Source organism: Notamacropus eugenii, chromosome 1 (genome assembly GCF_028372415.1).
Source record: "Notamacropus eugenii isolate mMacEug1 chromosome 1, mMacEug1.pri_v2, whole genome shotgun sequence".
NCBI lineage: Eukaryota > Metazoa > Chordata > Mammalia > Diprotodontia > Macropodidae > Notamacropus > Notamacropus eugenii.
Window position 1 is genome coordinate 106,946,263 of NC_092872.1, and position 19,912 is coordinate 106,966,174.

Genomic DNA, 19,912 nt, shown 5'->3' on the forward strand with positions numbered 1-19,912 from the left:
TCCTCTGAAAATTGCCTGTTCATATCCTTTGACCATTTGTCAACTGGGGAATGACTTGTATGGTTATACATTTGAGTCAGTTCTCTATATATTCTAGAAATGAGGCCTTTATCCCTGAGCTTAGCCGTAAAAATTCTTTCCTAATTTACTACATCCCTCTGAATTTTGGTTGCATTGGGTTTGGTTGTGCAAAAACTTCTCAGTTTAATGTAATCAAAATTATCCATCTTGCATTTCATAATGCTTTCTATCTCTTCTTTAGTAAAAAATTATTCCCTTCTCCATAAATCTGATAAATACACTATTCCTTGCTTCTCCAGTTTATTCATGGTATCAATCTTTATACCTAAATCACGTACCCATTTGGACTTTATTCTTGTGTACGGTGTCAGGTATGGGTCTATGCCTAATTTCCACCACACTGTTATCCAGTTTTCCCAGCAATTTTTGTCGAACAGTGAGTTCTTATCCCAGAAGCTGGGGTCCTTGGGTTTATCAAACAGGAGGGTGCTATATTCCTTGCCTACTGTGTCTTGAGTGCCAAGTCTATTCCACTTGTCTACCTCTCTGTTTCTTAGCCAATACCAAGTGGTTTTGATAATTGATGCTTTATAGTACAATTTGAGGTCTGGTAGTGCTAGGCCACCTTCCCAAGCATTTCTTTTCATTAGTCCCTTTGATATTCTGGACATTTTGTTCTTCCAAATGAATTTTGATATTATTTTATCCAGCTCTAGAAAATAATTTTCTGATAGTTTAATTGGTATGGCACTAAATAAGTAAATTAATTTAGGTAGAATTGTCATTTTTATTATATTAGCATGGCCTACCCATGAGCAACTGATGTTTTTCCACTTACTTAAATCTGACTTTATTTGTGCAAAAAGTGTCTTGTAATTGTGTTCATATAATCCCTGGGTTTGTTTTAGCAGGTAAACTCCTAAGTATTTTATAGTGTCTACCCTAGCTTTAAATGGGATTTCTCTTTCTATCTCTTGCTGTTGGACTTTGTTGCTAATGTATAGGAATGTGGAAGATTTGTGTGGGTTTATTTTGTAACCTGCAACTTTGCCAAAGTTGTTTATTATTTCAAGTAGTTTTTTACTTGAGTCTCTGGGATTCTCTAAGTAGATCATCTTATCATCTGCAAAGAGTGATAACTTAGTTTCTTCTTTGGCTATTCTTATTCCTTCAATATCTTTATCTTGTCTAATTGCTACAGCTAACATTTCTAGTACCATATTGAATAATAGTGGTGATAATGGACATCCTTGTTTCACTCCTGATCTTATTGGGAATGCATCTAGCTTATCCCCATTGCATATAATGCTTGCTGAAGGTTTTACATAGATACTGCTTATTATTTTATGGAAAGTTCCCTTTATTCCTATGTTCTCCAGTGTTTTTAATAGGAATGGGTGTTGTATTTTGTCAAAAGCTTTTTCTGCCTCTATTGAGATAATCATGTGGTTTTTGTTAGCTTTGTTGTTGATATGATCAATAATGCTAATAGTTTTCCTAATATTGAACCAGCCCTGCATTCCTGGTATGAATCCTTCCTGATCATAATGTATTAATCTCATGATAAGATGCTGCATTCGTTTTGCTAAAATCTTATTTAGAATTTTTGCTTCTATGTTCATTAGGGAAATTGGTCTATAATTTTCTTTCTCTGTTTTGTCTCTTCCTGGTTTGGGTATCAAAACCATATTTGTATCATAGAAAGAATTTGGGAGGACTCCTTCCCCAATTTTCAAAAATAGTATTGGAATTAACTGTTCTTTAAATGTTTGATAGAATTCGCTCCTGCATGCTAATTCTTCAGGAGCCAATTCCCTTCATGTCACTGCTTCTGAGAAGGTGAAAAACATGTAATAAAAGCTCTCTCATCTTGCTCTTGATTTATTTTTCCTTGGGAAGGAGATGGGAAAGAAAGTCCTTCATTCATCTCCTTTGTATTTGTTTAGTCTCAAGCTTCACAATGTGGTGCACTTACCCCTCCATCAGGTGGAGCCAGAGACCAACTTGTTGTAGAGCTAATCTCTATATACTGTACTTTTTGTACACTTCTGCACATAGGGTCATTGATTTAGAGCTGGGAGAGACCTTAGAAGTCATCAAATCTAACCTTATTTTACAGGTGATTAATCTGAGGATCAAAAACCTGAACTAATTTGGCCTAATTTAGCTAGTGCGCTATCTCCCCCATTGGGACCAGGGATAGTTTCTTTTTGTCTTTGTACCCTAATCCCTGACTACTAGTAGCTGCTCACTTCATGCTATTCACCCTTCATTTTCTAGAGGACCAATCACATCATGGGTAATGTCTTGGTATGAGCTGGATTTAAATGAGGCAGAGCTGTGCAAAGTCTGCCTCACTCTCTCTTCCAGAGTCATCAAAGTGCAGTGGAAAGATAAAAGTCAAGAAGATTGGTGAGGGCTTGGAATGCAATGGATGACCTTGACATCTTCATTAACTGTTCATGCTCTGAGACTTCATGGCCATTGGAAAAAATTGTTCTAATCTGGCCATTCTGCCATCGATAGTAGCTAAGTAACTACTATGTGCCATACACTCTGCTAAGTGTTTTACAAATATCTCATTTGATCCTCACAGCAATCCTAGGAAGTAGACTTGTTTAATAAATGTTTGTTGATAGATTGGTTAGTATGTTTAGAATTAGAAAATAAGTCTAACCACTTCATTTTACGGAGGAGGAAACCAAGACCTAGGAAAAAGGAATAGACTTGCTCAGCGTCACCCAAGAAGTGAATTGCCAAGTAGGGACCCAGATCCATAAAGACAACATTCTTTGTGAAGAGGGAGTGCTTGGAGTCCTTACATATTCTCCTCAGCCCTTGCTTCCTTCCAAAATTCAATGCTGGAATTTGGCCATCCATTCATGGTTTTGACTAGAATATCATTTCATCCTGCTCTTACATGAAAAGGGAATCATGACCCAAAATAAGAGGGAACACACATGTGTACAATAAACAGGTTGTACATGTAAGAGGTATGTGTTTTCCACAACACTCTTCTGTCCTCATTATGCCTCAACACCTGGACTACAGTAGCACCATTCTGCCCTGTTCTCTCTGTCTTTAGTCCCTCCTAGTTCCAATCCAATTTCTTTTTTCCTGAAGAGAACAGAATCAAGACTAAAGGCTGGATAGTAATGACTTTGACTGAGAGCGTAAAACGCTGATATTCTTTATACAGGTAGAAGCAAATGAGTTCATTGGCTCATTCCCAGGAATAATTCATTAAAATAGAAAATCCAACCATGCATTTTAGAGATGAGGAAACTGTGACCCAGATAAGTTAACTGATTTTTCTGAACTAAGAGACAGTAACTAGCAGATAGTAAGATTAATTTTCTTACTCCTTGGGTCTGGCTATGAAACTTTCCTACTCAAAAAGCTTTGATGATTCCCTCCTACTGGTGATATGATAAAATTCAAACGCAGCCTGACACTGAAAATCCTCCATAACCTGATTCCAATCTGCCACCAAATTTGCTATTCTAGTCAACTGAACTATTATCCATTTCTACTTGTCCTACTTCTTCACATAAGCCACCTCCATTACTGAGTACACATCATTCTCACCTCAGTCTCTTGAAAATCTTCACCACTTCTGGCCTGAAGCCTTCCTTTATTCCCCCAGCAAAAACTAATCTCTCTCCAAGAGCACCTTGCCTAGGTGTCTCCTTTGCTCCCATAGCTCTCCATCTTGTATCTGCTTGTCTTTATAAGAGTTCTTTCTCCTGTACTAGAATATAAGCTCCTAGAAGAAAGGGACAATGACACTTTTCATCTTTGTACTTCTAGTGCTTAACACATAATAGGAACTTAATAATAATAATGGTATATTTATAAAATGTATGTAGTGCCTACTGTGTGCCAAGCACTTTGTAGTTGTTATCTCATATGATTCTCACAACAACCTTGGAGGTAGGTGCTACTATTATTCTCATTTTACAGATGAAGAAACTGTGGCAAACAGAAGTTAAGTGGTCCAGGGTCACACAGTTATTAAATATTTGAAGCTGCATTTGAATTCAGAGCGCATTTAGCGTTAGGGTTAGATCCAGTGCTCTATACACTATGCCACCTAACTGCCCTACAGCTAGATGGCACACCATCTAGCATAATGATAATGATAAACTAACTCCCTTTAACACAAAACATATTCAGTTAAGAAATCAGCAACTACAACATTTTAAACAGAAACAATCCTACTCAGCTTCCAAGTTTCCTTACTTTTGATGACAGATTCTAAAATTGTAATCTACAAACCCAGAATTTTAGTGTTTAGAGGTCACAAGAGCATGAAGAAGTAGCACAGTTAATTCATAGTGTGAATCTCTTGCTGTAATTTTAAAGAGCGACATCATAATTGAGTTAGTGAGAATTCTCATTTAGGAAATATTTTGAAAAAGTAGAATCATTACTTTTAAGTTGGTAGTATATTGCATATTTGAATCATCTATTCTTTAGAGAATAAACATGTAGTATTTAAAATTAACACATTGCACACAAATGGTTACCACCAAAGAGATTTTGAAAAAAGAATGAAGTTTATTGATCTTTAGGAACCTAAATATTCTTTTGTAAAATCACAGAATATCAAAAAGAAAGAAACATCAAAAATTCATTTAATACAATCCATAGTTTAAGAATCATCTCTACAATTTACCCCTATAAATGGCTGTTTGTTTGAAGTCTTCTACTGAAGGAGAAGCCCCTACTTTTTGAGAAAACCCATTCCACTCTGCTGTTGCTCTAATTTTGTGGAAGTTTCTTCTTACATAAAGCCTAAATCTGCTTCTTTTCAATTTCTATCCATTGGTCCTGGTTCTGTTTATCTGGTGCCAAGAAGAAAAAGACTAATTCTTCTTTCTCATGGCACCTTTCAACACCCAGTCTTCCCCTTTCAGGCTAAATACTGTTAGTTTTTTCAGCTGATCCTCATGTGGCATGTTCTCAAGACCTTTCATAATTTTGGTTGCCTTCCCTAGAATATTCTGCAGATGACATCAATCTCCTTCATGAAATATAACAGAGAACTCAACACAGTACTCTAGGGCAAAGTATGTTGTCTTATTTAGCTTCTTATGAGTGTGATAAAAACTAGCAGTCAACCTCATAGCCAGGAAGCTAGGTGATATAATGTTGGCCCTCAAAGGACCTGAATTCAAGTCCAGCTTTAGATACTTATTAGCTATGTGACCCTGGGCAAGTCACTTTTTTCTTCTGTAAAATGAGCTGGGGAAGGAAATGGCAAACAACTCCAGCATTTTTTAAATTTAATTTAATTTTTTGTTACTTTTTGTGTTTATTTATCTATTTTTTAGTTTTCAACATTCATTTCAACAAAATTTTGAGTTCCAAATTCTCTCCCCATCTCTCCCCTCCCCTCCCTTCCCCAAAACACTGTGCATTCTGATTGCCCCATCCCCCAATCTGCCCTCCCTTCCCCTTATCCCCTCACACCCCCTCCCTTCCCTTATCCCCTTCTTCTCTCTTTTCTTGTAGGACAAGTTAGGTTTCTGTATCCCATTACCTGTATTTCTTATTTCCCAGTTGTATGCAAAACCAATTCTCAACATTCATTCCTAACACTTTGAATTCCAACTTCTCTCCCTTCCTCACTCCTCACCCATCCCCACTGAGAAGGTAGGCAATTCAATATGGGCTGTATCTGTGCAGTTTTGCATAAGACTTCCATAATAGTCATGTTGTGTAACACTAACTATATTTCCCTCCATCCTATCCTGCCCCCCATTTATTCTATTCTGTCTTTTGACCTCATCCCTCCACAAAGGTGTTTATTTCTGATTACTCCCTTCTCCCATTTGCCTTCCCTTCTATCATCCCCTCACCCAACTTCTCCCCTTCTCCCCTACTGTTCTGTAGTGTAAGATATACTTTCATACCAAACTGAGTGAGAATGTCATTCCCTCAAGTCAAATGTGAAGGGAGTAAGCTTCCCTTTTTCCCTCTCATATCCTCCCTTTTCTCCTCCACTGAAGAAGCTTTTTCTTGCCTCCTTGATGAGTGATAATTTATCCCATTTCATTTCTCCCTTTCTCCTCCCAATATATTTCTCTCTCACTCCTCAATTTTATTTTATTTTTTTAGATACCATCCCTTCTTATTCAACTCACCCTGTGTTCTTTGTCTATATGTGTGTACGTGTGTGTGTGTGTGTGTGTGTGTATATAATCCCTCCAACTACTCAAATACTAAGAAAAGTCTCAAGAATTACAAACATTATCTTTCCATGTAGGAATGTAAACAGTTCAACTTTAGAAAGTCCTTTATGTTTTCTCTTTACTGTTTACCTTTTCATGTTTCTTGATTCTTGTGTTTGAAAGTCAGATTTTCTATTCAGTTCTAGTCTTTTCATCGAGTGCTTGAGAGGCCTCTATTTCATTAAATGACCATTTTTTCCCCTTGAGGTATTATACTCAGTTTTGCTGGACAGGTGATTCTTGGTTTTAATCCAGTTCCTTTGATTTCTGGAATGTCATATTCCAAACCCTTGGATCTGTTAATGTGGAAGCTGCCAGATCCTGTATTAGCCTGATTGTATTTCCACAATACTCAAACTGTTTCTTTTTGGCTCCCTGCAATATTTTCTCCTTGACTTGGGAACTCTGGAATTTGGCTACAATATTCCTCAGTGTTTCTCTTTTAGGATCTCTTTCAGGAGCTGATCTGTGAATTTTTTCAATATTCATTTTGCCCTCTGGTTCTAGAATATCAGGACAGTTTTCCTTGATAATTTCATGAAAGATGATGTTTAGGCTCTTTTTTGATCATAGATTTCAGGCAGTCCTATAATTTTTAATTGTCTCTCCTGGATTTATTTTCCAGGTCAGTTGTTTTTCCAATGAGATATTTCACATTATCTTCTATTTTTTTGTTCTTTTGGTTTTGCTTTATAATTTTTTGGTTTCTCATAAAGCCATTAATTTCCATCTGTTCCATTTTAATTTTTAAAGGACTATTTTCTTCAGTGAGCTTTTGAACCTCCTTTTCCATTTGGCTAATTCTGCTTTTTAAATCATTCTTTTCCTCATTGGCTTTTTGGACCTCCTTCACCAATTGAGTTAGCCTATTTTTAAAGGTGTTATTTTCTTCAGCATTTTGGGGGGGGGGGGGGTCTCCTTTAGTTAGCTGTTGACTCGCTTTTCATTATTTTCTTGCATTTCTCTCATTTCTCTTCCCAATTTTTCCTCCACCTCTCTTACTTGTTTTTCAAAATCCTTTTTGAGCTCTTCAATGAGACCACTGCATATTTATTTTGGAGGTTTTGGATGCAGAAGCCTTGACTTCCTCTGATGTTATGCTTTGTTCTTTCTCATCCAAAAGGATGGAAGAAAATACCTGTTCACCAAGAAAGTAACCTTCTATAGCCTTATGTTTTCTCACTTTTGGGGGCATTTTGCCAGCCAGTTCCTTGACTTTTGAGACCTTTGTCTAGAGGAGGGTATATTCTGGGGACCTGTAAGTTCTCAGTTCCTCCAAGGTGGCACAATCAAGGAAGAGGTGTTTACTTCTTTCCTGACCTGCACACTGGTCTGGGAGCAACCAAAAACTCTAGTGCCCAGAATTTGCAATTGAATTCCCTCACCACAACTGCCTCCAGCTCCACAGCCAGTGCTCCTCCTCACCCCTGGGTGGAGCTCAGGGCTGAGAATCAAATCAGTGGCTCAATTCTCCCAGGGCTGTCACTCAGGGCTGAAATTCAATCAACCCTTCAATTCTCCCAGGGGCTCTAGGTGGCAGGATACAAATATGACAGCTGCTGCTCCAGTGCCTGATGCTGGAGGTCCAGACTGTGCTCCCCTCTCCTGGGTGAAGGAGCCCTCCCACTGACCTTTGAAGCTTTCTGAGTTTATGGCGTTTATGAGTTGAGGAATCTGGCAACTGCTGCTGGTGGTGCCCTGAATCCTGTTCTGGGTCCTGTCCTTTCTGCTCCACGCTAATCTGAGCTTCATGTGCTGGTCTGTGCTCCAGCACTTTTGACAAGAAAATTCCAAATGGGGTCACAAAGAGGGTCACATCACTAACCAACAACTGAATTTTGTTTTGCCTGATAGTATTTCAGTTGTAGGAGTTAAGTGAAGATTGCATAGGCACAGGAAACATGGCATTTATAGATTTTTTAAAAGTAATTTCAATTGTTTTTTCCATTGAATTTGGAGCAAGGTCTCCATAATTGAATTAATCAGAACTGATTTTTGTTTTATTAAAGACAGAGTAGTTAAAATGAAAACATTCACAGAAGGATTGCAGAGTATATAAAACTTAAAGTGGTTCTCTGAATGATACATGTGGAGAGTTTTAGCATCAAATGTATTTCTCTTAAATGAAGTAACAGGGAACAGAACAAAACCATGCTTAAAGAGAAAGCTTTGTTACTATCTTAATATAAAAGTTGGCTCCTCTCAAATCCCCCTTGGACATCTTGTCCTAGCATGGCATGTAGGTGACCATTGAGTTCTTGAAGATTATGCAGAGCAATGTAACCTCTGGCAAGTCCTATGAGGGTGAAAATGCTTCCTAAGGACAGACTGCATGTCTGTCCTCCAAAGATACACCATGATAAGTAAAGAAAAGCTAACAGAATTAAGATGGCCATGTAATGATTTTTTTTATCAGCTATTGATGAAAATGGACTACTAAAGCATACAGTGAAATTAGAATCCATAGTTGTAGGGGAAATGCTCATATCAAGACATTTTAACTATAGAAAACAATTTATTCTTGAAGCATAGATGTACAATAAAAAGTTTATAAGGAACATAGTGTTTTAGAGCAGGAAATGGACTTAGAGAAAATACACTCCAGCCTTCTAATTTTATACATATGAGAATTTTGTCATCAATTTGATGACTTGACAGGATAACTTGGAAGGTCTTCAGGAAAGGTATGTCTCACTTGGGTAAAAGGGAAGCACAGCCCAACATGGATGGTGTCTGGGCAAGCCAGTAGGAGGCTCTTAGTTAAAACACAGATCAGCAATGAAGGTCCCTTGGTCCTTGTTCAGCAAGCCAGCTATGAGGCCTCCAGCCCCACTGCAGAAGGCAAATTGTGAGCCCCAGAACCCCAGCACATTGGGCAAGCCACAAGCACCTGAGGTCCCCAAAAAAAGCCAGTGAGCAGACTCCTGGCCTCTAGCATAAGAAACCTGGGACAGTGCTGCCTGTGCCTCAGGAGCAAAAATCAAAGTTTTTGATTACAAAATAGCTACAAAATGGTTTTTTAAATGGCATTCTTGTTTACAAGGATGTTACAAAATAGAACGAAAAGTGAATAAGAAAGAGAAAAGAGACCTGACCATAAAAAGCTATTAAGATAGCAGAGTGGACTAAAATCCATAATCCTATGATATATAATTTACAAGAAAAACATTTGAAGCAGAGAGATACACACAGAGTAAGGGTATAAGGCGGGAGCAGAATATGCTATGGTTTGGCTAAGGTTAAAAAAAAAGTAGAAGTAGTAATCCTGATCTCAGATAAAGTAAAAGCAAAAATAGATCTAATTAAATGAGATAAGGAAGGAAACTACATCTTGCTAAAAGGTACCATAGACAATGAAGTAATATCAATACTAAACATATATGCGGCAAGTGGTACAGTATCCAAATTCTTAAGGAGGACTTAAGTGAGTTACAGGAAGAAATAGATAACAAAACTATACTGGAGGGGGACCTCATTCATCTGTCTCAGAATTAGATAAATGTAATCACCACATAAACAAGAGAGAAGTTAAGGAGGTGAATAGAATTTTAGAAAAGCTAGGCCTCTGAAGAAATTGAATGGGGATAAAAAGAAATAAACCTTTTTCTCACCAATACATGCAACTTACACACAAACTGACCACTTACTAGGGCATAAAAACTTCACAATCAAATGCAGAAATATTAAATGCATCACTTTCAGATTATGATGAAATAAAAATTACATTTAATAAAGGGTCATGAAAAGACAGATTAAAAATTAAGTGGAAAATAAATAAACTAATTATAGAGAATGAGTGGGTCAGAGACCAAATCATAGATGTAATAAATAATTTCAGCAAAGAGAATGACAACAACAAAATTTATGGGATACAGTCAAAGCAGAGAAATTTTATATGTCTAAATGAACAGATCAATGAATTAGTCATGCAACTAAAAAAAGCTAAAAAAAGGACAAATTAAAAATCCCCAATTTAATATCAAAGTAGAAATGGTGAAAATCAAAGGAGATAATAATAAAACTAAAAGCAAGAAAACTATTGAACTAATGCATAAAACTAAGAACTGGGTTTCTGAAAAAAAAATAAAGCAGATAATCCTTTGGTTAATTTGGTTTAAAAAAAAGGAAGAAAACCAAATTATCAATATCAAAAATGAAAATGGTAAATTCACCACCAACGAAGCAATAATTTGGAGCCATTTTTCCCAACTATGAGCCAATAAATCTGACAATCTAAGTGAAATGGATAAATATTTACAAAAATATAAATTGCTCTGATTAAAAGAAGAGGAATAAGATACTTAACCCCATCTCAGAAAAAGAAATTGAACAATGATCTCCCTAAGAAAAAATCTCCAGGGCCAGATGGATTTACAAGTGAATTCTACCAAACATTTAAAGAACAATTAATTCCAATACTATATAACTTATTTGGAAAAATAGGTGAAGGAGTCTTAGCATACTTTTCTGACATAAATATGGTGCTAAACCAGGAAGAGCCAAAACAGAGAAATTTCCCAAATGACTATTGATGCAAAATTTTTAAATAAAACATTAGCAAATACATTACAGCAATTTCTCATAAGGATAATGCACTATGACCAAGTAGGATTTATACCAGGAATGCAGGGATGGTTCAAAATTAGGAAAACTATCAACATGATTGACCATATCAATAATAAAACTAACAGAAATCATATGATGCAGAAAAAGCTTTTAAAACAATACAACACCCATTCCTATTTAAAAACACCAGAGAGCAAAGAAATAAAGGGAACATTCCTTAAAATGGTAAGTAGCATCTATCTAAAATCATCAACAAATATTGTGTGTGTGTTCATCCTTTGTTGCCAAAGAATACCATGCCATCAGAGAAATAATGACATGACTTGCACTTGACTGGTTTTTTTTGAGTGAGGGAGGGCTGTGCAGGTTACCAGTCTCACTTGTCCTCCAGAGTCATCTGAATCCAGTGACCAGATATTCATCAGGATGACTGGAGATGACCCAGGATGAGGCCATTGGGGTTAAATGACTTGCCCAAGGTCACGCAGCTAGTGAGTGTCAAGTGTCTGAGGTGAGATTGGAACTCAGGTCCTCCTGATGCCTGTACTGGTGCTCTATCCACTGCATCATCTAACTGCCCATCAAGCAAATATTACATATAATGGCAATAAACTAGAAGCATTCCCAATAAGATCAGGGGTGAAACAAGGATGCCAATATCATCACTATTATGATATACTGCAAAGTTGCAGGATATAAAATAAACCCACATAAATCATCAGCATATATATATATATATATATGTGTGTGTGTGTGTGTGTGTGTGTGTGTATTATATATATATATATATATATATATATATATATATATATATATATATCCAACAAAATCCAACAACAAGAGAGAGAAAAAGAAATTACATTTAAGGCATCTGTAGACAATACAAAATATTTAGGAGTCTACCTGCCAAGAGAACCCAGGAGCTACATGAACAAAATTATAAAACACTTTTCACAGAAATAAAATCAAATCTAAACAACTGGAAAATATCAATTACTCATGAGTAGGTCAAGCTAATATAATAAACATGACAATTTTACCTAAATTAATTTGCTCATTCAGTGCCATGCCAATCAAACTACCAAAAAATAACAAAATTCATCTGGAAGAACCAAAGCTCAAGAATGTCAAGGGAATTAATGAAAAAGAAATGAAAAGGAGGATAGCCTAGCTTTACCAGATCTAAAATTACATTATAAAATGGCAATGATTTAAACTATTTGGCACTGGGTAAGAAATAGAGTGGCAAATCAGTGGATTAGCATAGGTATACAAGATAGTAGTAATGAACTATAGTAATTTACTGTTGGATAAACAGAAAGACTCCAGCTTCTGGGGTAAGAACTCACTATTTGACAAAAATTGCTGGGAAAGCTGGAAAATAGTATGGCAGAAACTAGGCATAGACCAACAACTAACACTCTACCAACATAAAGTACAAATGGGTATGTGATTTAGACATAAGGGATGCTACCAAAAGCAAATCAAGAGAGAAAAGAATAGTTTATCTGTAAGACCTTTGGAGAAAGGAAGAATTTCTGACCAAGAGATAGAGAACATTATGAAATGCAAAATGGATCATTTTGATTGCAATAAATTAAAAAAAAGTTTTGCACAAACAAAACCAATGCAACCATGATTAGAAGGAAAGTAGAGAGCTGGGAACCAGTTTTTACAGCCAGTGTTTCTGATAAAGACTTCATTTCTAAAATATATGGAGAACTAAATCAAATTTATAAGAATAAAAGTCATTCCCCAATTGATAAATGGATATGAACAGGCAGTTTTCAGATAAAGAGATTAAAACTATCTACAGTCATAGAAAAAATGCTACAAATCACTGTTGATTAGGGAAATGCAAATTAAAGCAACTCTGAGGCAGCACCTTACAGCTATCAGATTGGCTGATGTGGCAGAAAAGGAAAATGATAAATGTTGGAGGTGTGGGAAAACTGGAATACTAATATATTGTTGGTGGAGTTGTGAACTGATTCAACCATTCCGTAGAACAATTTTGAACTACATTCAAAGGGATATAAAACTCTGTATACCCTTTGATCCAACAATACTACTACTAGGTCTGTATCCCAAAGAGATGATAAAAAAGAGGGAAAAGACTGACATTGTAATGGCAATTTAAATAGGAAGATCTTTCCCATTGGTTAATAGACCCATGTGACCTGCTTAAATCACATGGAAGCCTAAGAAACATGTGGTAGGAAGAGCTTGCTGAATAGGTGGAACAGAAAGGTGGAGCAGAACTGAGAGGAAATGAGTGAGAATAGTGAGGGTAGAGAGAGAAGAAGACACAGGTTAGCAGACAGCTAGGTTTCTGAGTGTTTGTCTGCGGGAAGGCCCCAGTGAGGGGTGGGAGGGAAGGAGGCTTAGGAATGGCTTTTCCCCCTGCAGTGCTAATGTGTATTAACTTCTTGGCTACTATGATGGATTTGAATTTCTGGTATCTGAATAATTGTTTTTTCTTCTGCCTTTCTATATGGAGAGTCTGTTATACTTTGTGATTGAGAACTACACCAGTATATTCATAGTTATCACTAGTGCTGTGAATATTGCCTTAGCAATACACACATGTACAAAGATATTTATAGCAGCTCTTTTGGTGGTGGCAAAGAGTTGGAAATTGAGGGGATGCCCATCAATTAGGGAATAGCTGAACAAGTCATGGCAGATGAATGCAATAATAATATTTATTCTATAAGAAATAATGAGTAGGCAGATTTCAGAAAAACCTGGAAAAACTCAGATGGAAGTGAAGTGAGCAGGACCAGGAAAACATTATACCACAAGAACGGCAACATTGTATGATGATCAACTATGATAGACAGCTCTTCTCAGTAATACGATGAACCAAGATAATTTCAAAAGATTTATGATGGAAAATGCTAACCACATGCAGAGAAAGAACTACGGAGCTTGAATACAGATTGAAGCATATACTATTTTTCACTTTTTTGTTGTTTTTTTATTCCCTTTGGTTTTTCCCTTTTGTTTTGATTCTTCTTTTACAACATGACTAATGTAGAGACATATTTAACATGATTGTACATGTATAACTTATATCAGATTGCTTGCTGTCTTGGGGAAGGGAAAGGTAGGAAGGGAGGGAGAAAAATTAGAACTCAAAATCTTACAAAAAAATGAATGTTGGAAACTAATTGCAATTGGAAAAAAATGAAATACTATTAAATGTTAAAAAAAAAAAAAAAAAGACTTGACACCACCTCCCTCAGATTCCTTTCCACTCTGATTGGAGATCTGGAAGGCAGGGTACCAAATTCGACCCAAAGTGTGTGTGGGGGGGAGGGTTCACCTTCCCCGTTTCTATGCTCCCCATTTGATTGCAAGCTCCTTTCAGGCCAGAAATAATCTCTGTCTTATTTGTATCTCTGTTGCTTAACACAGTATCTGACTCATAGTTGGAGTTTAATTAATGTTTGAGCAGCTAGGTATCACAGTGGATAGAATAATGGACCTGGAATCAGGAAGACTCCTCTTTGTGAGTTCAAATTTGGCCTCCAACACTTACTAGCCATATGACCCTGGGCAAATCTCTTAACACTGTTTGCCTCACTTCCTCAATCTGTAAAATGAGCTGGAGAAGAAAATATTCAACTCACCCTGTGCCCTCTGTCCACATATATAATCCCTCCAACTACCCTAATGCTGAGAAAACTCTCAAGGGTAACAAATATTATCTTTCCATGTACAGATGTAAACAGTTCAGCTTTAGTAAGTCTGTCATGATTTCTCTTTCCTATTTATCTTTTCATGCTTCTATTGATTCCTGTATTTGAAAATCAAATTTTCTATTCAGCTTTGGTCTTTTAATCAAGAATGCTTGAAAGTCCTCTATTTCATTGAATGACCATTTCTTCCCATGAAGTATTATATTCAGTTTTGCTGGGTAGGTGATTCTTGGTTTTAATCCTAGCTCCTTTGACCAAGCTCTGAGACCAGTTAATGTAGAAGATGCTGGTTCTTCTGTTATCCTGATTGTGTTTCCACAATGCTCGAATTGTTTCTTTCTGGCTACTTGCAATATTTTCTCCTTGACCTGTGAGCTCTGGAAATTGGCAGCAATATTCTTAGGTGTTTTCCTTTTGGCATATCTCTCAGCAGGCAATCTGTGGATTCTTTCAATATCTATTTTATTCTCTGGTTCTAGAATATCAGGGCAGTTTCCCTTGATTTCTTGAAAGAGGATGTCTAGGGGTTTTTTTGGATCATGGCTTTCAGGTATTCCAATAATTTTTAAATTGTCTCTCCTCAATCTATTTTCCAGGTCAGTTATTTTTCCAATGAGATATTTCACATTGTTTTCTTTTTTTAATTCTTTTGATTTTGTTTTATAATTTCTTGATTTTTCATAAATTCATTAATTTCATTTGCTCCATTCTAATTTTTAAGGAATTATTTTCTTCAGTGACCTTCTGGACCTCCTTTTCCATTTGTCCAATACTTTTTAAGCATTCTTTTCCTTATTGTTTTTTTGGATCTCTTTTGTCTTTTGACTTAGTCTATTTTTTAAGGTGTTATTTTCTTCAGCATTTTTTGGGGAGAACCCTTTAGCAAGCAGTTGACTTGGTTTTCATGATTTTCTTGCATCACTCTCATTTCTCTTCCCAATTTTTCCTCTACTTCTCTTATTTGATTTTTACAATGCTTTTTCAGCTCTTTCACGGCCTGAGACCAATTCATATTTTTCTTGTACACTTTGGATGTAGGAGCTTTGATTTTATTGTCTTCTTCTGGTTGTATGTTTTGATCTTCCTTGTCACCAAAGTAAGATTCTACAGTCAGATTTTTTTTTCCAGTTTTTGCTCATTTCCTCAGTCAGTTACTTGACTTTTGAACTCTTTGTGAAGGTAGTTCTCTACTTCCACTGGGCATAGAGAAGTGTACTGTCAGCCACTCAATCGTCCCACAATCTGTGGACTTAGAGTTCCAGAAACAGCAGCCACTGCTGCCATTTCCACAGACTCCTCTGCCCCCTCTGCCACCCTGGGGCTGGGGCCAGACCATTCTACTCTCTCACACAAGTCGTACAGGTTTGTTCTACTGACCTTTCAAATTATCCTCAGCATTTTGGGGTTGAGAATTCTGGAAACTGCCACAGATTCCAGTGATTCAGTACCCCCTGCTCAGGCCCATCTGTGCCAGTGTGGCCCACACTGGACTACACTCCACTCCCAGCCCTGCTTAACAGATGCTTCACATCAACCTCCAGGCTGTCATGGGCTTGAGTTTTGCTTCATACCATCATTCTGTGGGTTTTGCAGCTCCAGAAATTGTTTAGAGTCATTTTTACAGGTATTTGAAGAGTTTGGGGGGAGGACTCAAGCAAGTCCCTGTTTTTACTCTGGTATCTTAGCTTCTCCCCCACCCAGATCATAACATTTTAGAAGCATTAAAATCTTCCTAACCTCCAGAACTAGTTCAGAAAAAGCAGTGTGAAAAAGCCTGAAGTTTGATGGTTCTCCTTTACCCACATGCCAGATCCCAACATTAATATAAAGTTCCACATCAAAAAATATGCTGGAATAATGAGCAAACAACTACAACAAAAGAGAACCTGATCATAAAAAAACTACTGTGGTGATCAGAAAGGTTAAAACACAAACTCAATAAAAGACAATGAAGTCAAAACTGTTACAAACAAAGCCTCAAAAACAATGAATTGAAACCAAGCCAAAGAAGAATTCTTGGAAGAGCTAAAAATTATTTCCAAAATCAAATAAGAGTTGTAGAAGAAAAATTAGGAAAATAAATGAAAATAAAGGATTAAAATTATAGAAAGACAAATAACAGTTCAGTAAAAAGAGGCACAAAAATACTGAATAAAATATCTTAAAAACAGAAGTGGAAAAAGAGGTAAAAAAAGCTCCCTGAGGAGAATAATTCATTAAAAAAATGTAAATGGGCAAGTGAAAACTAATGATTTCATGAGAAATTAAGAAACAATTCAAAAGAATGAAAAAAATAGAAGAAAACATGAAATATATTATAGGAAAAACAACTAACCTGGAAAATAGATTAAGGAGAGATAATTTAAGCATTATTGAACTACCTAAATGCCATAATCAAAGATAGAGCCTGGAAATCATATTTCAAGAAATTATCAAAGAAAACTGCCTTAAAATCCTAAACCTGATGGTAAAGCAGAAATTGAAAGAATTGACCTATGAGCACCTGAAGGAGATCCCAAAATGAAAACTTCCTGGAATATTATACCCAAATCCCAGAGCTCCCAGGTCAAGGAGAAAATACTTTAAGAAACCAGTCAAATATTCAGTACCACATAAGATTCAACAGCTACCACCTTAAAGTAGCAAAGGACTTGGAATATGATATTTCAGAAGACAAAAGAGATGGGATTACAACCAAGAATAACCTAACCAGTGAAACTGAGTATGATTCTTTAAGGGAAGAAATAGACATTTAGTGAAATAAGAACTGTCAATCATCCCTGATGAAAAGTTCAGAGCAGAATCGAAAGTGGCAAAGCTAGGGTCTGAGAAATATTGTGGTAGTGAGTATGAAAATTCAGTAAATACGCTTTTTTAAAAATTTTATTAAATTATTAATTTATGGAGTAAAACAAGCATTTCTGTAATGTAGTATAATTTTTAAAATCTGCAAATCTATTATGAACTTGATTATTTCTTCTAAATATATAAAAATTTATCATGTAAATATCTTTTCTTCTTCCTTGTTCCCCACCCTAGAAATGGCCACCATTAGACAAAAATACATACCCATGTATACATATATATTTATGTAAAATCTATATGTAAAATCTATACATATAAGAGGTTTTGAGTGCCAATAGGCTCCTTTCATGTGGCAAAGCACCTGGTGCTGATTCTATTACAGCTGAGATTTACAAGGTAGGGGGACCATTGCTCATACAAAAGCTGGCTTAAATTGTTCAGGTTACATGGCAAGAGGTGGTTATTCCCCAGGAGTTCAAGGATGCCTCCACTGTCTATCTCTATAAAGGTAAAGGAAATAGATTGTCCTGCGATAATCACAGAGGGGTCTCTCTCTTAGTCATTGCTGGCAAGATTCTTGCTAGAGTCCTCTTTAATAGGCTGATCCTTCACCTGGAAGATGGTCATATACCTGAGAGCCAGTGTGGCTTCAGAAAGGATCCAAGAACAATCGATATGGTGTTTGCTGCCCAACAACTCCAGGAGAAATGCCAGGAGCAGAACAGAGGTCTGTACACAACATTTATAGATCTGACCAAGGCCTTCGACACTGTTAGTCATAAGGGCTTATGGAAAATTATGTCAAAATTTGATTGCCCAGAGAAGTTCATCAATATTGTATGTCAATTTCCTGATGACATTTTTGCCTGGGTTCTGGATAATGGGCAATGCTCTAGTGCCTTCCCAGTCACCAATGGAGTGAAACAAGGCTGTGTGCTTGCTCCTTATTTTTTAGCATGATGTTTACAGCCATGTTGTCAAATGCTTTCAATGAAGATGAACATGGATGGCATCAAGGTGAACTACCATATTGATGGTAAGTTCTTCAATTTGAAGACTACAAGCCAAGACCAAGTGGAGGGAGTGTTGGTTTATGATTCTCTGTTTGCAGATGATTGTGCACTCAACGCATCCTCTGAAGCTGAGATGCAGCAAAGTATGGATCAAATTCTCTGCTGCCTGTGCTCATTTTGGTCTAATAATTAACACCAAAAAAACACAGGTGCTCCATCAGCCACCATCACACCATCCATACATGGAACCATCAGTTACAACAAACAGAGAAGTTTTGAATGCTGTGGATAAGTTCACTTACCTTGGTAGTGTACTTTCCAGGGATGTACTCATTGACAAGGAGGTTCATGCACACATTGTCAGAGCTACCTCAGTGTTTTGGAGGCTCTGAAGAAAAGTTTGGGAGAGAAGAGGTATTAGACTGACTATTAAACTGATGTTCTACAGAGTCATTGTGCTGACCTCATTGTTATATGCTTGTGAAACATGAACAGTCTACTAGTGCCATGCCAGGAAACTGAACTGCTTTCATTTGAACTATATTAGGAAGATTCTGAGGATCACCTGGCAGGATATGGTACCAGACACTGAAGTCCTTACTTGAGTTGAACTGCCAAGCATTCAAACTATGCTTCAGAGAGTGCAACTCTGATGGGCTGGCCACAGTGTTCGAATGCAAAATGTACACTTGCCAAAAAGACTATTTTATGGAGAACTTGAATGGGGCAGAAGATCACATCATAGTCAGAAGAAGCGATACAAGGACACTCTCAAGGTCTCTCTCAAGAACTTTGGATTTGACTGTGCAACACAGGAGACACTGGCACAGGACCACTCAGCATGGTGTGCCCACATCAGAAAGGGTGCTGTACTCTGAGCAAAGAAGAACTGAGACAGCACAAAGGAAACATAGGATGCGCAAATTTGGGATATCCACTCCAAATATTCACATGGACTATCTGTGCCCAACCTGTGGTAGAGCATTCCAAGCTCATATTGGTCCGATTGGCCACAGTCGGACACACTGAAATTTCACTTTATCATCATGATGTCATTTTGGTCCTCTTCAAAGATAGACAACAATCAACCAAGGAATGCATCTTTTAACATAAACATCAACAGTCTATAGCAAAAAAATTAGCTTTGTGCTAATTTTTGTTCCATGACAAAAATAACAACCTTGAAAAAATACCTTGGAAAAGCATTTGTTTCACTTTAAATGGAGCAATTGATATGATGCGTGTGTAATGTGATTTCTTGATGAATTGGAGATTTAATTTGTATCTCTTGCCCCCTAGTGGTCACTGAATAGATTTTCTAGAAAGCCATAATGAAAAAGGCTGAATTAGTGTGAGTGGTCTGCCTAAGCTATGTAATTGTCACAGTAGAAACCACAGTAAGGTAAGAGAATTTTGAAAAATTGCTTTTTACTTCTTTTTTGTGTAGTTAGAATAGGAAATCTTCAAACCTTGTCCAAGTAACTCTTGAAAAAAAAATGAACCAAAGATGATGGTATATCATTTTGTCATCACATCTCTATGCCTTCACCTAATATCTTATCTTTCC